The 15,054-nt window shown below is 32.9% G+C and overlaps 1 long non-coding RNA gene across 3 annotated transcripts; it reads left to right on the top strand.

The window, feature by feature from the left end:
* Window positions 1-3,632: 3,632 nt before the first annotated feature.
* On the top strand, window positions 3,633-13,263 carry LOC114269754 (uncharacterized). Of its 3 annotated transcripts, none has more exons than XR_014357844.1 (8): window positions 3,633-3,972; window positions 4,913-5,119; window positions 5,304-5,431; window positions 5,517-5,668; window positions 9,580-9,624; window positions 10,948-11,102; window positions 11,416-11,519; window positions 13,061-13,263. It is a non-coding gene; the product is annotated as an uncharacterized LOC114269754 (long non-coding RNA). The 3 variants fall into 3 exon arrangements; XR_003631724.2 differs by having other exon boundaries at window positions 3,662-3,972; window positions 4,928-5,119; XR_014357843.1 differs by lacking the exon at window positions 9,580-9,624 and having other exon boundaries at window positions 3,647-3,972; window positions 4,928-5,119.
* The last annotated feature ends 1,791 nt before the right edge of the window (window positions 13,264-15,054 follow it).

The raw sequence follows: 15,054 nt of genomic DNA, 5'->3' as shown, positions 1-15,054 counted from the left end.
TAAAATATGCATATATAATTTTGATTAAAGGGGGATGGGATGGCGGGCTTGTTGCACACCAGTGTCTTATTGGCTCCATTTTGAGAGTTATATAATTGGGTGTGTAATAAGAATTTTTTTTTGAAGCATCTCAAACTCAAAACTTAACTATTTAATGGCATTTGACGCATAGCAAAATTCTCAAATAATATCATATCACATAACTGAATGTAGAGCTGGTTTATGTTGTCATTTTTAAAATTTTATTTATTTATTTTGTTATGAATAATATTATTTGTAGGATTTGAACAATCGTTAATGGCATTTTGTGGCTATGGAGGTCCACCATTGAAAGTTGGCTTTTGGCTATGGAGGTCCACCATTGGGAAGTTGGTAAAAAGTTGGCTTTTAGCTTTTTACCAAGTTTTTTGGCTTTTTTTGAAGTGATTTGGGAAGTTGGTAAAAAGCTGGCTTTTTGCTTTTTAGTTTAATATTTATTTATGGTGTCAAATCAAATTAAAATGATCAAAATACCCTTACCCAACATAAGAGAGTTATTTTTTTATTTATTTTTCATAGGCCCTAATTTGTAATTTTAGGGCTGCGTTTTTAGCACTTGCCAAATGGCTTTTTTGGCGTTTTTGGCAGCCACGTTTTTGGACATTTTATCCAAAAACGTGGCTTTTTACCATGTTCCCCAAATGACACTCAGTCACAACCAAAGGTTGCAATGACTGTAGTAATTAATATGAGAGTTGGGACAAAATTCACTACACCGAGGTTGCAATTTCCTCCAAAATTCTGAAGTTGTGAAAATCATTGTTTTATTTATTTTTATTTTTATTTTTTTCAAAAATCTATAAATTTATCTGTAATATTGTAAGTCATGACTGAATTTTAAGTTCTATGACTAAATGTATTTCATAGGATTGAAGTTAGAAATGCAAGGATGGCACTTCATTATTTGCTTCAAAAGTGTTATTTTGGGCAAAAAAAATTTAAGATTTCAAACTGGAATTTCAAAAAAAAAAAAAAAAAAAAAAACCGAACAGATTTTCAAATTTTGTAACTTTTTTCAAAAAGTTATCTTTCAAAATTAATTTTAAAATTCAAACCAAACTGACCACTTTTGTTCATTCAAAAAAAAATATTATACACAAATTTCTTTCATTGATTTTTTTTTTTTCCCCATTTTTCCAAAAAACGAACTTATAACATAACCACTAAACAAAATTTAGTACATCAACAAAACTCAAAATTTAAATATAATTCAACACAATTTATTGGCACGTAATCTGCTATAAACATAATTTAATATCAATTAGGTTAATTAAAATAGTAATATGCCACTCATTAAGTCATGTAGAAACTAAACCCTATGCTTGTGTTTTGTAGTTGTCTAGGAATGTTTTTGGGACATGAGCAAACAATAAATTTTCTCTATTACTGTTCTATTTTATAATTAAGAGAGATCAAAAAAAAAAAAAAATGACTGTTTTATATGTTTTATACAATTTGCGTTCACTCAGTAAGAGACAATGTTTTATACAATTTACGTTCACTCATTGAGAGACATTCTCTCTCCTATTTTACTTTCTTTTTTTTTTTTGAATTTTTATTTCCTGATGTTAGGTAGGATAATTGCCTCAATTAAATTAGGGTTCTCCTAGGGGGGCATGTTACCACAAAATATGTAATTTTATTACAAAACTTTAAAATATCAATCATAAAATACGTAATTCATCACAAATTGATGTAACAAAAAATGTCATAATTAAACTACAAACTTTTACAACATTTAACTACAAAATTGTGGACATTTTTGTGGCTAGAGTACACATTTTGTAGTTGATGTTACAAAATTTTATGATAAAATTACACATTTTATGATAGGATGCATATGGTATGCACCAACCATAACGTTTTCCCTTAAACTAATGTAATACTACACATCCTTGTCATCCATTTTCGAACACAAATCTGATTAATTGAATACGTTAAGATTATTTGATTATTTATTTATTTTGATAATATAGACAAATAGGCATACAAAATAAATGATTGAGATAATCAAAACAGGACCTATGATGGACTTACAAGCCTGAGTAGGCACCCTTCCAGATCTTGATTACAAGAGAAACTAGACCCTTAAGGTATGTTTGGTAATGTTTATATTTAAAGGTAATTATGAATTAGTCTCATTAAGGAGACTTAAATATCATTAAGTCCTATTAATTTTTTATAAATTTATCAGTCTCTCTTGTTTTTATGAATAAATTTATAGTGATAAATATATCAGTCAAGACTTATAAGTAAATAAGTCTAGTTAATAGGCTCAGCTCACAAGTGTCTCTTATATTTACACACACACACATACTCACTCTCTCTCTCTCTCTCTCTCTATATATATATATATATATATTTACATAATTTTTGAAAACTATAAACAAAATTCATTTGGCTTTTGTTTTCGTTTTCAAAAGTTTTAAATTTTGTAAACACAGAAAAGTTGGTTTTGTTTTCTGTTTAATTTTTTTTTTTTTTTTTTTTTTGACATTTCTTCTTCTTTCTCCCATTGTTTTCGACTACCATCCATTACTTTTCCATCCAGGTCTACCCCATCCTCATCTCAATTGTTTTTCATATAATAAAATTAAAATATTAAAATATTATACTTAAGGTTCATTTTTACTCATTTATTTATCATATTACATATTTTAACTCATTAATTATAAATTATTATCTATAACACAATAATTATTTTCTAAATTATTACCTCCATCTTCGATACTAATACAATAATATTTAAAGATCACACAAGAAAAATTAAAAAAAAAATCTCACTTTTATTATAAGTGTGATTAAAAAATTTTAATCACATTTAATTTAATTAGGATAAAGCACTAATAAATTCCAAATTTAGGTTTAATGAACTATTTAGTCTTGCTTTTTTTTTTTTTTTGGTGTAGACTAATAAATCCATTTCAATGTTAATGACACTTTTGTACAGCATTGCATCACGTTTTTCCCCAATAGGGAGGGGTAAAAGGGGGCGTTTTGGTGATGTTTGAATTACAAATGTGTCTAAAAGCGTACTGTAGAGTTTTTTAGTTTTTCCACCCACTTGATCAAAACAAAAGAGAAAATGGAAAGTTTTGGCGTTGCAATGTTAGAGCATCCACAATAGACACGTTAAGCTGTGTTAGTGTTAGGTGTTACGTTTTAGCTAGTTAAGGGTGTTGTTTGGGATAGTAATGGAGCTGTTAACATGTGTGTTAGTGTCAAATGCTAATATGTATGTTAACTACAGCGAGCGTTTTAGTCAGCGAAAGAGAGAGTGAATGTGCTTGGGGGACGTCCCCCGAACCTCCGACTCCGAATCCTTCAAGCAAAGAAAAAAAAAATTTGGTCTTACCGATTGACCAGTCAATGACAATATATATATATATATATATATGTATTACTTGTTGGGATTTTTTTTTACTTGAAATTTAATTTTGGACTTGAAATTTTTAATTAAACTAAATTATTTATCTATTATATACACATATATATATTTTTAACACACACCTTAACACACTCTTTAACACATCCATTACATCACCATTAATCCATTATTCACTCACTAAATTAACAAATTATTAACGCATACTTTTGAATCTCACTTGTAACAATTTTTTTCATATAATACACTTTAACACACAACTTTAACTTGAAGATGCCCTTAGATGAATAATCCTCAATTTGTTCGAAGCACATTTATGGTAATGTTAAATCATCATTCGGACCTGCCCGAATTAACATTTGGTTTTCCTTCCAAACCCTAGAAATACGAAAACCATATTCTGTAAATAAAATTGCGTCATCGGTAGCGAGTGAAATTGAGTAATTCTGTGGTTGTAGTTGACGTTACCGATGTTACTCTGGCAAGCTCCGAGTTTACATCCACCCATCATCGACATCTATGATTGTGCTGGTGAACAATGGCGTCAGGTATGTAGCCCCCAATGTTTGATTTCCTAGTTTTTATGGTTGATTCGAGTTTTGTGGTTAATGTTAGAGTATATGTTTGTCTATGATGTTAGACAATGATGTTTGTTTCTCGTCCGTGATGTTGTTAGATGTTATTGTTTGGGTGGGTTTTGATTTGCATTGGGGGTATAGTTGTGTAATGGCTCATCCTTTTTGAGGTTGTAGTTCTGGTAGTGTTATTTTGTCTATGACATTCGTTTGATGTTTGGGGCGCTATGTGTTTGTGGTGGTGTTTTTTGGCATCAATTTAATGGTGGTGCCATTGGTTGTATTGTTATGTTGTAATGGCCCAATGGGTCTGCTGTTTTTCAATTGTATATATGTTGTTAGTGATGAGGAATGTCTGCGACATCCATGTTAGCTTAAGAGTAATGTTGGTGATGTACATGGTAATGAAGTGCAATGTCAATTGCATTTTTTGAGTGGGTTTTGTTGTACTGTTGGTAAATGGTTTAGTCCGCTATTGTTTGAGTTTATTTGCTTTTGTGTTGATTTGCGATGTAAATTATATCAATGTTAGGTAATGTGTGTTTGCATTCACACCCATGTTGTTAAATATTCCACGTGGTGGTACATCGAGTGTCCAAATTTTTGACGTTCTATTGTTAAATGGTTGGGTTGACTTCCGGTTGAGCTTGTTTACATTAGTGTTGATTTGTGCATTTGATTAAGAGTAACATTACGACTAGCGTTGCTATGGTGTTAGAAGTTATGTCTCCGTATATTCATGTGGGAATGTATTTGCTTGTCAGTTAGAAGATGTTTTTGCTCGCTGTGTCTTTGTCACTAAGAATTGAATCACATGAGTGGTTTGTTGTGATGTTCATGCTGATATCTAAGTTGTGTTGTTCATCTTTTTGGTATTTTTTCCTGTATACAATTGGATTAATTTTTTTGGTAGTTTTTGATGTGGCAGGTAGTGCAGGAAGGCAAGTCTCTAAACGTAAGGCTGATGAGAGAACACCTCATTCAAAGTTGTCCGTTCAAACGTCCACCCGGTTGGACTGTGATGGTGCACGATTTGGAAACTGGGACGTGGAAGCATCACAATTCCATGAGGTAAAGACAAAGGATGCAAGATGAGCATTACAATGAGGCACTGAAAGTGGTAAGCATGCTAATGTACTTGAAGCAGCATGATATAGTTTTTAGGAATGTAATGTTTGTGATTATTAAATTGACAATTGGTAGACACTCCGACAACCTTTTTATGGTTGTTTGACCAATATTGTTGTTGTTTGTGAATATGTCATGCGATTTACTACACTGAAAAATTAACATTGATTCATCAGAAACATTGGATGGTCGACCACCATACAAGCTTCGTGAAACCAAGGATGGTAACCAACAATGCACTGATCCAAGATTTTGATGGCACGCTTGTGTTGGTTGTAGACTTCCCACAAGAAGGACCGAACACGTAAGTGTTATTGATGTCATCTTTCGGGTTTAATTCTGTTGTATCGTAATGAGTGTGACGTGGTGCTTCATGTGTTTCCGTGCAGGTCGGACTATGCGATCTTCATTTGTTTCATCATCTGACAATACGTTCACAGGGTTGAAATTGACAACACAATAGATGGACTAACACAATCCGTTCTACGCGCGATGATGGTGAAAATGTTCATGATCAACCCAACAAGAGGACGACTACGTGGTAGGATAGCATGCTATGTTTGTCAGCCCCCCAATCCCCCCACCCCCTGCAAGTTTGACTTGGGTTTTGCATTTTTTTTTTTTTTTTTGGTTCATTTTTTGACATTGATGAACATTGTGGAAGCCAGTGTTTCATGCCAATTTTTGTTGGCCATTTAATTAGGTGAATTTTGATTTTGTTTTCACCATGTGCCGTTATACCTTAGTAAACAATTACATTATATTGTAGTTAATAAAAATATTATTTTCGGTATGTGTCAGTGTATGAATTTATGTATTTTGGGTCCACAACGAATGGTGATGTTATGTTTGTATGGTAAATGAGAATTGTGAACCCGGTTGGTATGATTGTAAGTGTTTTACACCTAGGTGTCAGTTATGCATTAGGTGCATCAAATTTTGTTTAATGGAAAATGTTGTTGTCCTGGTTATTTTAAACATCATATTGTAATCGAATTATGCTAATGTCACGGGAATTTGATAGGACCCATTGTGAATTTATTTGTGGTTGCTCAATGACTTGTTGAAACAAAGCAAGTTTGTACATGGTAGTTGGTGGATCTATGCATTCGATATGGAGAATTACATTACTGAAAATAGTGTATGTGGCCCCCCTTCATGTGTGGCTCGTAAATTACATCACAAACAGTCATAGTGAAATTGAACTTTAACACATAGATCTCACCCCACCCCCTCGTACCTGGGTTCGAACAAATTGAGTTACTAAATAGTTGAATACTTAAAAAACAACATGTCAATGGATTTGAACAAAATAAAGTAATAAGCATTCCAAAACTTGATAACGAATGGTACGTCATTGTGCGGCACCCGCCTTACCATAATATGAACTTGAATAAGAATGACGTAATAAACAGTTCAATACGCTTTGGATGTGACGCCCTTTGGCCAAAATGTTTGGTGACATAACCCAACAACACAGCAAAAAAAATTGAATGGTACACCTCTACATTCCCCAAGTGCATGTTGTAATATACCCATATTGTAACACAAACAATGTCATCAAACCACTTACATGTGGCACCTATGGTCTCATTTTTTTTTTTTTTTTTTCTCTTCCCGTTTTCGCATAAACACCGAAACCAATGACTTAGTGATCTACTAAACAAGTAGATAATTCGTAAAAAATTGCAAATTCACCAAAAATATTATTTATGTAGTAATGTGTATTCCACGAATTGGGTATACACATTAAATAGGTAAAATGTCATAGACTTCTACTAAGATAAATTTGGGCAGATGGGGTTGCCTGTAGGAAAGCGTGAATGGGAATGACATAGGAAATTATTTGTTGTGAACTTGAGTTTGACCACCGTAGGAATCGAGTAGACCTAGAATACGCTGCCCTAAACTCCTTAACGTGGTAAAATGGATCAATGGACTCGTGGTATTCCAGAAAGCAACTACCGCATGAGAACATGGGAAACAATGGAAAAAAAAAAAATCAACCACAACTCCTTCAACAAAACCAATGATTCCACATTAGAAACACCACACTAATTGGGTAACATCATCAACCCTACAAATCACTCCACACAATCCAAAAAAAAAAAAAAAGAAACAGAACAACATATCATAACAAACCCACCTAACATCAAGAAAAAATCAAAACATTCCAGTTGTGAATTTGTTAATGTTATTGGCAATTTGTGGGTTGCGTTACGGATGGTTTTTGACCCATTGTGTTTGCTTTGGTGTGTTTACGTCAACTGTGATGGTAATGATATTTTGGGTTCCTCTGTTTTGTTGTTAGTGCATGTTAGCTTGTTATGGTAATGGTTCATTAGGGGCTTTTTTATTTTTATTTTTATTTTTTTGGGAGGGGGGGTGGTTTACATTAACTGTAATGATGTTGGTATTTTGTGATTATGATTGTGTGCCTAGTGTTTTGTCATATTGGGTGCAGTGGACAAGGAGATGGTTCCTCTGTTTTTGTTTTGGTGTGTATTAGCTTATGATGATGTGTATTGGAAATGAGATTTGTATAATTAGATGATGGGAGTAGTTTGTGTGTGTAATTTTGGTATGCCATCACACACCACCAACACCACAAATAAAATAAACATACAATGTTTAACACATCAAATAGTCGAACTACTCACCTGTTACAATATGATGGGCGTAATCAACACCTGATGACACCCAATAAACACCACAGAAAATGAGTGCAAAAATGGATTATGGTCGCCACTGGAAAAAATGCCCAACACGACAGGAAATAACGCCACACTCTCCCTCCACAACAATGAGATCAATGTTAAACAATCAAAATAGAGTCCCCATGATAACATTGCTCTGCCCTATCCAAAACAGAATCACTCATTTAGGAAAACACAATCACACCAAGAATATTCATGTAAAATCAAATAGAACCAAAATCACCTTAAATATATATATATATATATATATATATATATGGGACTAATTGGTCTACTAGAAAACTTTTAAGACTAAATAATTTAACTTTTCTCCATATAGGATTTATGGGTAATTTTCCAATTTAATTAAGTAGAAGAGCAATGCTAGGTGGCCCGAAAAGGAGGTTGGCTCGAATGGCTCGAATTTCACCTTGCCGGTCGTCTGCGTGAGAAGGCTAACAGCCGCGGTCAACAAAGGTGATAACCGCGGTAGACAAGTTTTCATTCGCTCTTCCGGGTGGATGGCCGGCCAACACCCATTCGGACCATTTGAGCAGCTTTTTTTCGAGCTACCAATCATTTTGCTATGAAGAATTGTACTCATTTTTAATTCCACCTTCCCAATATGGGTAATTATATATATACTTTTTAATCACAATTCCTAAATGAATGTGATTATATGCATCACTCTTCCTTATAAACCCCATGGACTCCTTCAACTCTGCTCTCTCTCGATCGATTGATCGACCATGACAACACCAAATCTACCTCCACTGCCACCACCGCTTCTTCTTCTTCCTCCAAATCTGCCGCTGCGGAGTATCTGATCATCAGTTTCCGGCAACGGTCAGCGGCGGCGATGGAGGGAGGAGGCGGCGAAGTAGTTATCATTACAAATTCTATCTCTGGCGCTCCCGAGGACCTCCACAACTCTACTTCTGTAAAAAAATTTCCGTCTATACAAATTCTACATCTGATTCTATGAATTAGTTTTTGTATTCTTAAACTTATTATTAACAGCAACTCTTCAATAAATCTTTCTAACACCTTTTTTTTTCACCTAACATATTACTATTATCCCCCAAGTGGGATTCACTTGAACGCATGAATATTTGATTCTTGCATTTCTTATTCCTAACTTTTTCAGAATTCAAATTCCAAGTACTTGCAATTCAATTCATTAAAATCCTTGCTCGACATCGAAATAATTAAATATTGATTTTTTTTTATTTTTTTATATAAATTCTGATTGTAGTTGTGTTTTTAATTTTGATGTTATCATTGTTTGATTGTGAGGTTTTAGTTGATAGTAGTTGAGTTTGGATTTTGATTTTGGTTTTTTGGTTTCTAGGAAATTAAAAAAAAAAAAATTAATTTAAGTCAATTAGTCGGATTTGCATTTGTTAGCAAAATTTCCTTTCTTTCTATTTCGGGTGATTCAGCTTTATCTAGACATTTCGGTAACCAAACATGCCAGGCTGATTGGTTGAGTGAGGGTTTCTTTCTCTTGTGAGCAAAGAGAGGGTTCCTCAAAGTTACCAATAGCAATTTTGTCATAATTATTCTTAAAGCTCTCCTATTGGAGAGAAGAATTGGGGGGAAAATGGGGAAGAGATCATGGTCTTTAACAGAGATGAATTGGCTATATTTATGCTAATATCTTGTAAATTCCTCCAAATTGAAGAGACTTTTTTTAGTCTAGATCATCAATTAGTTGGCTATATTTATGGACTGTTTTAGGGTTATTTATCTGTAGGGTTGGAAGACTGAAAGATACAAGGAAATTATCAAATCTGTAACTGTAAGTAGGAATTTATTTATTCTTCATTTATGATTACTTGTTAGTTCATCTACATGGGTGATTATTCTGGATGAATGATTTCCAAGAAAATCGATTTGTCTTGTTAATGGGCAAGTGGAGCCCAGACCTGGAGTTTTGAGATTGATGGATGGGGCCAAGGCTGCCGTAAGATAGACATTTTACCTTATAAATGCAATCGTCACTTTGTCATGGCTCTTAAGTTTTCATTGTATTTGCATCTGTTATCCACAGTTAATTAGGGAAGACAACTTTTCTTTCCAAAGTTTAGTCAAATTCCATGTTCCCTTTCTTACATGAAGAATCATATTTGAATTAACCTTTTTGGTTGACGATTATTGGGTAAAAATTAGCAGTCTGCTCTGCTGCAACTAAAAAAGTTCTTTTTCAATCCTCAAACCCTTTCTTTTATTCTATCAAATTTAAATTTGATGAAAAATTGTCCAAAATCCATCTCCAACCTTTTCATAAAATGCTTATCAAATCAAGAAAAAAACACTTTTTTCATCTCATTGAGTGAAGCATTTGGAATATTCTCTATATTGAGTGAAGCATTACCAAATTTCATCAACAACATGAGCACTAGGCAAGCAAAGTTATCCTGAACCAGGTGCTTTGGCTTATGCTCCCATTTAGGTATTATTCTCCTGAACCAGGTGCTAGTGCCAGAAATAAGGTCAAGAGACATGTGCATATATTTAGTTCTCATAAGAAGGTAAAGCTCTTACAACAAGTGAATAAACATGTATCAAGGTAGGTTGATGTGCGCCATAACTCATGACAATGCTAAATTCAGTAGGTGTATGATTTGTTTGACTAGAGTGTTTACATATGTTTCAATGTACGGTATTTTATTTGAGTTTTTTTATTTTCTGAAATGTTTAGTTCATATAAGAAGGTAAAGTTCCTGTAAGTGAATAAACATGTATCAAGGTAGGCTGATGTACACCATAAATTGAGTGTTTACATATATTTCAAATGTGTCATATGTGACTTGCGCTTTTAATTTTCTGAAAGTCGAGCATTCATGCTACATTAGTTCTAGGTGCTTTAACTTTCTAATAATTTAATCTCATTATGCGAGTGTATAATCTAGGTGTCTATATATATTTATATGCATGTAGGTTAGTGTCATTGCCTTTTTAATTTTGGGCAGCGATACGACCCTTCATAGTTCATGGGGATGCTTTGAACTTATAGATTTTTTACCCAAAGCTTATTTGTGGTTCTCATTTTTCTCTTCCTTTTTGATTGCAATAATTTGTGTTTGTCATGTGTTCTGGTTTTTGCAACTAACTTCTGCAGATTGTTGGGTTGTGCGCTGCCTTCTATTATGTGGCAATTTGGGTTGGATACACAAACGTGCACTTAATCTTTGGTGTTTCTACAACTTTAGAGCATGTGCGGCTCAGTAGGGAGAGCTGAATAATCAGTTGAAGCAGTAGCTCTAGAAGATCTAGGTATGCAATTCCAGTCTGTATCTCTCTACCAATGATAGGAATTGCCACTTCTTTTGTAACTGACTTTAGATACTCTGTATGATAGTTTTATCTGTTTCTCATTCGTTAGATGTTCTGGCCAATTCTTATTCAAGCTTTGAAACTTGATGTTGTTGATGAATATTTTGTTAGATTGTGAATGCTTCATTCATTTGCTTGACTAGTGCTCATGTTATAGGGCTGTAGACAAGCGAAGTTCTTATGGTCATTTGCTTTATTGTCATCCACTAACTTGTTCAAGTGCTCATTAATGACATCATTCTTTTTTCTACAGGAGAAACAAAATTCCAAGAAGGAAATTGAATAGCTTGAGTTGAAGTCTTTTTTTTACAAGCGTCAGTTCGCCAAGAGCATTCACTAGCATACCTAACAAACCAGGTATCCCATGGCTTAAACACACTAACCAACAATTAGCTGCATACATGGAAGCTTCCTATAATTATAATATATCTTTGCATTATTAGCCAAGCAAGTTGACTCAAATCTTGTTGACCTTTGATCCATTTTGCTATGTTGTCACTTCTTTTAGGTCTCCAATTCTATTAGAGGGCTTTTTGAATGCAAATATAGTTTATTAGAAGACCTTTACAGAGTGCTTGCCTACAGCTGGATGTTTGTGACTTTGTGTAGCTGTGTGTATATATACACATAAATTTTCCTATGTATATGGTGATCTCATGTGCTCTTTCTTCATGTTGATTCCTTTTCATTTTTGATTTAAATGTAATGCCTCTGTTCAGCTCCTTGCTTAATCATAATGTTTTACATATTGTTTACACTAATCATAGTATGTATATATATAGCTATGTGTATATATATACACATAAATTTTCCTATGTATATGGTGATCTCATGTGCTCTTTCTTCTTGTTGATTCCTTTTCATTTTTGATTTAAACGTAGTGCCTCTGTTCACCTTCTTGCTTAATCATAATGTTTTAGAGATTATTTACACTAATCATAGTATTTATATATATATATATATATATTTTCAGAGAGGCGGTAATAATTATAACACAACACTCTGAAAACGGCAAACATAGCTGGGTCTTATGTCAAAGTTGCAAGTAACTTCGGAGTTGAAATCTTATACCCACTGTGATTCATTCCTTCCTCTATGATTCATTCCTTCGTCTTCTAAAGTTAATGACCCTTTCCCATTGTCAAGCATAAGGTCTTTATTTTTAGCTGTTCAGTTACTTCAATTGGTATTGATTTTTAATAACCTTAGTTTTTGTTCTATTTATTATTTATTTAATGGAAATGGTTAAGTTTTATCATCAACTTAAGCACTAACTAGGAACAAAATCATCTGTTCTTGCCAGCTGAAGCAATGGAATTTTAGTATATTCAAGTTGAGGCTTTTGTATTGTTTTGGGATTGGCCAAGCACTACGTTAGTGCTCTTTCATCCCTAGCTTGAACCCTAATTCATTTTTTATATGAATTACCCTTTCTCCGTTTTTCACAGTATGGAGTTTGAATTATTTCGTTGGCCCCAACTCCAAGGGCTGTTCTCTAGAGAGACTCTAAATCGTGTTACATCTTGATTAAGAGAGTAATGTGATTATGTGATATTCTTTTTCCGGGAAAATGCTTGACATGTCAACAAAACACTATCCCTCTTTTATGTAGTGTATTGCCCAGCTCTCTCTCCATTTTAATCTGTTCTTCTTTGTTCTTAGACCACTTATCAAGAATTTTATATTTTTCCTTACCTATCCAGTTGATGTATCTGGATGATGTTACCCCTGCATTTAATTTTAAGTCTTAGCTGATTAATTCAAACTCTAATAAATCCTATAAACTTTTTAGATTTTTTTTTCTTCTAATTTTTGTTTTCTTTAATTTTAAACAAATTAATCAGTTTATTTCTATGCTTTTAGCGATTTCTGAACTAATTTGTATTTTCATTATTCAGGTCAGAAATTGCTTGGAGAGATGGAAAATATGGTCAAAGAAGACCGAATATTCAAGAACTTTGAGTTTTCCGTTAGTTTTTTTTTTTAATTGCGATTTTTATTATGTAATCACAGTAAAAAAACCTTTTATTCCTTAATTTTCATTGTATATATTTTTTCAAAATTCGAGTTTTGTTTATGAAATATACGAGGTTATTAACTATTCATGCGTGGTCAATGTTGTGATTCAAAGGAAATTTTTCTACAAATAATATTGATTGTATTTTAGATATTAGTTCTGTTTAGATTTTAATCACGATTTATACGCTATAATTCATAGTAACATTTTGTGGTTGAATCTTTTTTTATCACACACAGTAACCGTGATGAGAAATATATATAATTGTGATATTATCTCATTATTAATCATGGATTATTTAAGTGTGATCTTTGGCTTTATTGATTATTAATCACACTTAAAATTTGTGATCTAAATGTTTATTTTCACAGTCAAAACACGTGATGGAATTATTTTTTAATGACCATCAAAAAGTGTGATAAAAAATGACCCTTAACAATCATACTCAAATATCACACTTCGACAAAATAAAAAATCCATGATTAAATAACTTGCATCATATTTAAAATTTGTGATTTATTTATAATTTTGTAGTAGTGCGGCCACCACATCCCTCAACCACTAATTACCACAAACTACCTCTTACTGGCGATAACGATCTTTGATCACCATTTTTTATTGAAAATCATTTTCAATTACAACTTTAGGCGGTTGACCAGTCATTATCTCTAACTACTTCTTGTGGTCAATAATCACCTCTAGCCATTACCTCTCGTTGCCAACAACCACCTCTGGCCATTATCTCTAATCATTGACAATCACTTCCTATAACTTTCATTTTCACTTGTTTTTAAAATAAAATTTTAAAATGCTTATATACCAAACATGTTTTTTGTATTCGTTTTTATTGAAAATAAACATAAACATATTTATTGTTTCTTGTATAAAAAAAATAGTAAACTATAAATTTTGCCAAAGGACACCTTAATTGTAAACTGTTTTGTGTGTGAACTTTGTAGATTAATGAGTTGAGTTGGGCAAGAGCTATTTTATCACAAAACATTCATTGGAACTTTCGATTTATTTTCAGTCGACTCACAAGTGGGTGAGCATAAAGAATGAAAATACACATGACAAATTGCACTTATTAGAGAGGAAGGAAAATGTCGAAAGATGGGTAGAACAACGACAATAATTGTCCATTTATAAATTTTTAGGATTTTAAAAATATCTGCAAATCATGAAAGGTAAGAAAAATGAAATATATCAAGTTTTATATGGAAACGAAAGTTAAACAAATTCTAATCCCCTTTACAAATTTTCTAGAGTTGGTAAGATTGACCCGAACCCGCCAATCTGCCTATAATTTTATGGGTTTAGACCCTAATATGATATTAGAGAGAGAGAAGAGAAACTTTGTATTGAATAGTATGAATAATGAATGAGTACAAGGTTTTTAGATGGTATGAAACAACAGTCAAACAAAACAAATTATCTATAACCCATGGCATCTCTCTCTAACTTTATTTTTTTATTTGGTTTGCTTCTGATTATTGAGTTTAGATCCTCTCCATCCAGTGTCTCCAACTATTCCTCCTGTCAACGGCCAGGATTTGGCCACGTCACTTTGGGCAAAAGCTACGGCTTAGATCAAATGCTTGCTAATAAAAATAATAAAAAAAAAAACAAAAGATACCAAAAGACTGAGTTCGTCGTCAACAGGAATGAGTTCATTGTCATCAATGATGATGAGATTGGACGAGTAAGTGCCCCGCTAAATCTCTTTCATTTTCTGCTAATCTACATTAGCTCTTATCTTCTTTTCAATTCTATTTTTGGGTTTTGAAGAGCTTGAAGATGTAAATCCTCTAAAAATGTGATCTTTTTTTGCTTTTCTTACTGCCTTTGGCTTTGTTTTTTGACTCCATTTTTAGA

This window comes from Camellia sinensis, unplaced genomic scaffold (assembly GCF_055761805.1).
Source record: "Camellia sinensis isolate YWXY unplaced genomic scaffold, ASM5576180v1 Unanchor10, whole genome shotgun sequence".
In the NCBI taxonomy this organism is placed as follows: Eukaryota; Viridiplantae; Streptophyta; class Magnoliopsida; order Ericales; family Theaceae; genus Camellia; species Camellia sinensis.
Note: the sequence above shows the minus strand (reverse complement) of the source record. Positions and strands in the feature narration are given on the sequence as shown.